The sequence below is a fragment of the Arachis hypogaea genome, chromosome 11, assembly GCF_003086295.3.
Source record: "Arachis hypogaea cultivar Tifrunner chromosome 11, arahy.Tifrunner.gnm2.J5K5, whole genome shotgun sequence".
Lineage (NCBI taxonomy): Eukaryota > Viridiplantae > Streptophyta > Magnoliopsida > Fabales > Fabaceae > Arachis > Arachis hypogaea.
Window position 1 is genome coordinate 81797617 of NC_092046.1, and position 8397 is coordinate 81806013.

The window sequence follows — 8397 nt, forward strand, 5'->3', positions numbered from 1 at the left end:
ACCCGAGCTTGGCCGCTTTTGATCTGGAAATAGAAAGAACTTTAACCCATATTAGGCAAGCTTGGCGCCGGCTAGCATTTGCGAATAGCGAATCGGGCTCTCTTGAAGAGCCAACCGATTCGCCATCACCTTCAAACCGTGATCCTCATTCTTCAAATAACGAGGAAACCTTATATTCTTCTGTAGGGAGTGCTGAAGTTTCTTTAAGTGAATCAGGTGACAACACTATGGCAGAACCACCTCGTAGAATCACCTTGAAGGAAGCTGGAGCCTCGGATATTAACTTGCAACCGATACAAATTCGGTATCCGGATTTGGATCCAAATTTTGAGTTCAAGACGGGCATAATAAACTTGCTTCCCAAGTATAATGGGCTACCGGGAGAAGACCCTCTCAAGCATCTAAAGGACTTTCAAGTTGCATGCTCCACTGCGAGAAGACATGGGTCGGATGAGGTAGCGGTCATGGTTTTCACTTTCCCTCTCTCTTTGGAGGGAAAAGCGAAAGAATGGTTTTATACTCAATCAGAAGATGTTATTTCTATTTGGGACTTATTGCGTAAGGAGTTTCTGGAGAAGTTTTATCCACCTCAGAAAACGGATCGGCTACGGAAGGAAATCTCTTGTATTATGCAAAGAGATGGGGAGAATCTTTATGAGTATTGGGAGAGATTCAAAAAGTTGTTGGAAGCTTGCCCTCACCACCGCATTGACGAGTTAGTACTTATATGTTACTTTTGTCAAGGGATGAACCCTCAAAACAAGCTTCTTCTTGATGCCTCAAGTGGGGGATCCCTCACCAAGAACAAGACCACTGAGGAAGCTTGGGAAGTCATTGCGGACTTGGCGGACTCAACTCAACACTCAAGGGCAAGAAATCCCCAACCAAAGGCTATAAACGAAGTCTCACCTTCCGGAGATGCAATTTTGACCAAGACCCTTGGTGAAATGAAAATCTTGTTGAGGCAAATCACCCAAGGTCAACAAATTCCCCAAATATTGCTATCTTCTCCACCTCAACCTCCCAGAATTAGAGGACTACCTAGATCATGTGGTATTTGTGCTTGTAATGGCACCAAATAGAGGACTACCCCGATGAGTGCCCTCAAATCTAAGAGGACACCACATTGGCGGTAGCTAATCCTTACCCACCAAGGTCCAACTACAATCAAGGATCTCATCAACATGGGGGAAACCATAACCAAGGACGGAGGGATAACTCTATTCAAAGATGGAACCAAGCCTCTCAAGCCCAGCACTATCCAAATGCACAAGTCTACTATCACCAACATTTCCAAGGCCAACCACAATACCAACAACCACATTCTCAACATCAAGGAAGATATCAACACCCAAATAGTAGACCTAACTTCACCCAAAACAATCAACTCCCACCTTCAAATTCACCTTACATGAATGATATACTTCAAACTTTCATGCAAGAGCAATGGGAGTTTCACAAGAAGCAAGAAACATATATGGCTACCATTGCCGAAGCTTTATCCCGCTTGACTCTTTCTCTTCTGACCACTCAAAATGCCCATCAAGCTTCTTCCTCTAGTGGTCTACCTTATCAACCCCAATCAAATTAACATGGAGTTCATAAATCAATATTGAGAAAATAAACAAACTAAAGTAATAGAATTATTAAAAGTAGAAGAGAACATAATTTAAAAGAACATTGAATCTGGAATTGAGAAGAGATAAACCTACAACTAAGAGAAATCCTAAATCCTAAAACCTAGAGAGAGGAGAGAGTCTCTCTCTCTAGAAAACTACATCTAAAGCCTAAAAATGTTGAATAATGAATGTTCTCTCCATGAATGAATGAATTCTCCCACTTTATAGCCTCTAATCTGTATTTTCTGGGCTAAAAACTGGGTCAGAAACAGCCCAGAAATCGCTGGGGGTGAATTCAGAAATGTACAGGTCACTGGTTTTGCGCAGATCCATGCGTGTGCGTCACTTTTCTTTAGAGAAACTATGGCAAATTATATATCATTTCGAAGCCCCAAATGTTAGCTTTCCAACGCAACTAGAACCGGCTCATTTGTTCCTTTGTAGCTCAAGTTATGGTCAGTTAGGTACAAAGAGGTCAGGTTGGACAACTTAGCAATTTCTTCAACTTCTTGTATTTCTTCCACTTTTGCATGCTTCCTTTCTATCCTCTAAGCCATTCCTGTCCTGTAATATCAGAAAATACTTAACACACATATCACGGCATGGAATGGTATAAAGGGGAATTAATTTTTGGTAATTTAAAGGCTTGGGAAGCAAGTTTCCAATTATAGAACAAAATTAGGAAGGAAAATGTAAAACCATGCGATTTATATGAATAAGTGAGTAAAGAGTTGATAAAAACCACTCAAATTAGCACAAGATAAATCATAAAAATGTGGTTTATCAAACTCCCCACACTTAAACATTAGCATGTCCTCATGCTAAGCTCAATAGAAGCTATAAAGAATGAATGGGGAAAGTAAGACTTATGAGATGCAACCTATGAATACAATTATATGCTAAGATGATTCTGTCTACTTGGTTAAAAGTAAATAAGTTCTTCAAGACAAACATAAATCAAATATCACTAATTAAAATCATACAGTAAAGACAAGTAAACTTGTAAGAAGACAGCTCATGAAAGCAGGGAACATAGAATCAAGCGTTGAACTCTCACTAATAGTATATGTGCACTCTAATCACTCAAGTTTATGGGGTAATCACTCTAGTCTTCTCTAGGCATGCTTTCTAAAATTTGTTCTTCACCTAAACATAGAAAGCATGACTAGAGAAAACTAGAGTGATTACCCCATACACTTGAGAGATTAGAGTGCACATATACTATCAGTGAGGGTTCAACGCTTGATTCTATGTTCCCTGCTTTCATGAGCTGTCTTCTTACAAGTTTACTTGTCTTTACTGTATGATTTTAATTAGTGATATCTGATTTATGTTTGTCTTGAAGAACTTATTTACTTTTAACCAAGTAGACAGAATCATTTTAGCATATAGTTGCATTCATAGGTTGCATCTCATAAGTCTTACTTTCCCCATTCATTCTTTATAGCTTCTCTTAAGCTTAGCATGAGGACATGCTAATGTTTAAGTGTGGGAAGTTTGATAAACCACTATTTTATGGTTTATCTTGTGCTCATTTGAGTGGTTTTTATCAACTCTTTACTCACTTATTCATATAAATCGCATGGTTTTACATTTTCCTTCCTAATTTTGTTCTATAATTGGAAACTTGCTTCCCAAGCCTTTAAATTACCAAAAATTAATTTCCCTTTATACCATTCAATACCATGATATGTGTGTTAAGTGTTTTCAGAGTTTACAGGGCAGGAATGACTTAGAAGATGGAAAGGAAGCATGCAAAAGTGGAAGGAATACAAGAAGTTGAAGAAATTGCTAAGCTGTCCAACCTGACCTCTTTGTACCTAACTGACCATAACTTGAGCTAATGAGATCCAAATGAGGCGGTTCTAGTTGCGTTAGAAAGCTAACATTCAGGGCTTCGAAATGATATATAATTTGCCATAGTTTCTCTGAAGAAAAGTGATGCGCACGCGTCTATCCACACGCACGTGTAGGTCTGCGCAAAACCAGCGACCTGTACGTTTCTGAATTCGCCCACAGCAATTTCTGGGCTGTTTCTGACCCAGTTTTTGGTCCAGAAAACACATATTAGAGGCTATAAAGTAGGGGAATCCATTCATTCATGGAGAGAATATTCATTATTCACAATTTTAGGTTTTAGATGTAGTTTTCTAGAGAGAGAGGCTCTCTCCTCTCTCTAGGTTTTAGGATTTAGGATTTCTCTTAGTTTTAGGTTTATCTCTTCTCAATTTCAGGTTTAATGTTCCTTTAAATTATGTTCTCTTCTACTTTTAATTATTCTATTACTTTAGTTTGTTTATTTTCTCAATATTGATTTATGAACTCCATGTTAATTTGATTTTCTATTTAATATAAATTGAGGTATTTCAGATTTAAGATTGCTTTCTTCGAATTCATGTTATTGATGCTTTTAATTTAATTTAGATTTCTTCTCCCTTTGCTTTGGTTGAGTAATTCGTGACACTTGAGTTATCAAACTCAACTGTTGATTGAAAATTAGAATTTGCTGATTGATTTGGATCCCTCTAAAGCTAGTCTTTCCATAGGAGTTGACTAGGACTTGAGGAATCAAATTGATTAGTCCACTTGACTTTTCTTTATTTAGTAAGTGTCAACTAAGTAGGAGCAATAAACAATTCTCATCACACCTGATAAGGATAACTAGGATGGGATTTCCAGTTCTTATACCTTGCAATGGTTGTCATGATAATTAATTTACTTTTTTGCCAATTTATTTCCTTGTTCCCTATTAAAAAAACCCAAAAATATACTATCTCATAACCAATAATAAATACACCTCCCTGTAATTCCTTGAGAGATGACCCGAGATTTGAATACTTTGGTTATAAATTTTATTGGGTTTGCTTTATTGACAACCAAAACTTTTTTACGAAAGGATTCTTTGTTGGTTTAGAAACTATACTTTCAACGAGAATTTATTTGCAAAATTCTAAACCATCAAAAGTCTAATTGTCAATACACACACTCACTAGCCTAAGCTAATCAAAGATCCAAATTAAGGACATTTATTATTTTTCGCTTTAAGGGTTGTAATGTGCTAATATTAAGAACAAAGTGGGTTAATCATAAGCTCAAAGTTAGCTAACAATGGAAGATAAAAGGTAGGCTATTTGGGTAAGTGAGCTAATTGAAACAACAGCCTCATTCATACAAATGCATGTGTACACAACATAATAGACATAAAGAATCAAACAAATCAAAGATTACAATCATAGAAAGAGAATAATGCACACAAGAAGGAAAATAGTGGTTATATGATGTAACCACACAATTAGGCTCAAAACTCACACGCTTGTGATCTTAGCTCAAAATATGTTCCACAATATATAATTTAAGTAAGTTCAAAGAAAATTTTTTTTACACAAATCAATTAGGGTGCCCTATAGAAAAATTTTATTATTTTGACTAAGCTTATTATGTATATGTATGAAAAATAAGAAAATGCACATAAAAATCCTAAAAGACCTAAAAATGAAATGAAAAAGTGTTGGGATTAGAAATTTGTCACCCAAAAGCGCCGATTGGTCGGACGACCTCCCTACACTTAAAAGTTTGCACCATCCTCGGTGCATCCAAAGATGAGCAAGGGGGTACGGCGACTGATGACAAGTCATCTTAGCCTATTTTAACTAGTCTTTTTCTTTTGTTTTCATTAGAATTATGCACTTTCTTGAGCTACAAGCAAGCCAATTAGCTAGATTTTCATGTTTCCTTTGATTTAATCAACCATGTATGAATTCATGCTATTTCATGAGGTTTTATACTATAATTGTCACATATTATGAAAGAATGAATATCTCATGATTTTAAGCATAGCTTTGATGTGTTTGGTTGATTAATGATAGGTGAAGAAAGCTTGGAGAAAGGTTGAAGCAAGAAGGAATAGCTAGGAGTAAAGAGAAGACAATGGAATAAGTGAAATTGAACCCGGAAGTAAAAAGCTGGACCTAAAGTTAGTCTCAAACTTTTGCACAAACTTTTGGGTGAAAAGTTAGCCCCAACGTTAGCCCCTAACTTGGAGGCTAACATTGGCATGATGAAAATCACCCCCTGGGTACCAAAAGTTTGGCCAACGTTAGCCCCCTAACTTGGTGGCTAACGTTGGCACATGAAAATCACCCTTGGGCACCAAAAGTTTGCGCCAACGTTAGCCCCCTAACTTTGAGGCTAACGTTGGCATGAAGAAAACCTCCCTGGGCACCAAAAGTTTGCGCCAACGTTAGCCCCCTAACTTGGTGGCTAACGTTGGCACATGAAAATCACAAGGGGAGGAGCAAAAGTTTGCGCCAACGTTAGCCCCCTAACTTGGTGGCTAACGTTGGCACATGAAAATCACAAGGGGAGGAGCAAAAGTTTGCGCCAACGTTAGCCCCTAACTTGGTGGCTAACGTTGGCGCCACAAGTGCACAAGGTAAGGCCAACGTTAGGGCCAAAGTTAGACCCCTAACTTTGGCACCAACGTTGGTATCAGATGGATATAGTTGCTGATATGAAAAGTTTGGGCAAAAGTTAGCCCCCTAACTTTTGCTCAAACTTTTGGTCCAACTTTTGCAAAACTCCAACCCGGTTCAATTGGTTCACTTTGGTTCTTCTCCAAACTTCAAGAGCAATCAACCAAGGCCTCTTTCAACCCAATTCCACCAAGAGCAAAGGCCCAACTCAAGGCTTGAAGATCATTTGAAGAAAGTGTATAAATAGGATAGAATTCAAGTTCTTCGGAGAGCTTTTCTTTTGGAATTTTCATAATAGTTTTCGGAGAGCTTTTGATATTGAGTGATCTTTAATTTCTTTGTCTTGGGGAAGGAGAATTCACTTCTCTTCCTCTCAGTTTTATTGCTTTCAATTTCAATTACATTTGTCTTGGATTTTGGGTTGGAGAATTGAAGAAATTCTGTTTCAATCTCAACCTTGGATCTCACTGCTTTATTTACTGCTTGATTGAATTTCAAGTTCTGTTAATTGCTCTTCATCCACTTTCTTTGAATTTCAATTTCAATTTCTTGTTGGATCTAGGAAGGCATTGAGATCTAGACTTGGTTTTCTAGTCTCTGGGTCCTGAGATCTAATTTCCCAATTTTACATTTTCTGTTTACTGTTTTCATGTTCATTTGCTTTTCTGCTTCAAGATCCAATCTAACCCAAGCCTTCTTCTACTTCTCTGCTTGATGCAATTTACTTTTCCTTGTTTAAATTCTGCAAATCCAATCCCCAATTCCCTTTACAATTCCAGCCGTTTACATTTCTTGCACTTTAAGATTCCGCAATTTACTTTTCTTGCATTCTAAGTTTCTGCTATTTAATTTCTTGTTCTTTAAGATTCAGCACTTTAATTCCCTGTTCTCTTTACTTCCATGCAATTTAATTTCTGCAAATCACAAAACATTCAACCAAATCTTGATTCGCTTGACTAAATTAACCACTAAGCTAAAATTTCTCAATCCTTCAATCCCTGTGGGATCGACCTCACTCCCGTGAGTTTTTATTACTTGATACGACCCGGTACACTTGCCGGTTAGATTTGTGTGTTTTGGGGGAAATTTATTTTTCACCAAAATACTCATCAAGTTTTTGCTGCCGTTGCCGGGGATTGATTAGATTGACAATGATTAAGTGAGGTGGTGATCTAGATCAAGCACTTTCCCTTTATTTTTCTCTAATTTCGACTAACCCACTAACTGTTTGAATTTTTGCCTGAGATGACTGAAACTTCACTTTAGCAACAAAGTGAAGTTTTTCGGGAAATTTCTGGCTCTATGCAATGCTCTTGCTTACACAAGAGAAGCAATTTCTGCCACTAATCTCCCAAGTCCATCAACTGTTTGATACTTTGTGCCAGCTAACCTTCTGAATCACATTCTGAGCTTGAAAATATTCAATCATCACTTGAATTTTTGTGACTGTGCAGATCATGGAGGGGAACTCAACAAATTCTAACAATCATGGGAGTAATATCCCCACCTTGGATGATAATGTAACCCATAGTTCGAAGCAACTATCCATAGCCATGAATGATGTTGCCCAATGGTTTGAAGCTTTTCCACAAGGCAGAAGTGCATCCATTCACACAAGAGAAAGAAATTGAAGGTGCTAGTGCAGTAATAAGCCAAAACAAGCAGATACATCAGCAGACTCTACAACAACTGGACATGATGGCTAGGAAAATCACTGAGTTGAGACATGCTGTAATACATACATAGAACCTGACTCAAAGCTCATATGGGAGTAATCAAGCTGAACACAGTTTTGGGGTCATTAACCATGAGCAACAGAGTTATGAGCAACTACAATCTCCAAGCAATCACTCTAGCATGCTCCAACACAGGCCTCAGAATGATGTGTACAATCCACCTTGGAGAACTCATTCTAATGGGAGGGGGGTTGAGAACCAAAACCAAAAACCAAGGGACTTCAACTGCAACAATCCCAGCTTCAAAAACCAACTTAAAACACACCCCCACAACAACAATCACACACACTTCCAACCCCGTCCTACCTCACCATTCGTTCAAAATGACTTTCATCAACCACCACAATTGACACAGCCACAACCACTTCCAACCTTTCAAAGAATCTATATTCTAGAAATGCTGATGGAGAGGTCCATAAAAATTCAAGAAATGATGGTAATAGAGCGGGAAGAAATAAATAAACATCAAGAGATGATAAGCAAGAACCAGGAGGCTTCACTCAGAAGACTTGAAAGGCAGATGGAACAACTGGTTCAAAACCTTGCTGAATTGGGTGAGAAGGAGGGGAA

At 37.9% G+C, this 8397-nt stretch overlaps 1 non-coding gene across 1 annotated transcript; it reads right to left on the minus strand.

Annotated features, from left to right (window-relative positions):
* Positions 1–602: 602 nt before the first annotated feature.
* LOC112726001 (small nucleolar RNA R71) lies at positions 603–709 on the minus strand. The gene has a single exon (XR_003165075.1). It is a non-coding gene; the product is annotated as a small nucleolar RNA R71 (small nucleolar RNA).
* Positions 710–8397: the final 7688 nt, after the last annotated feature.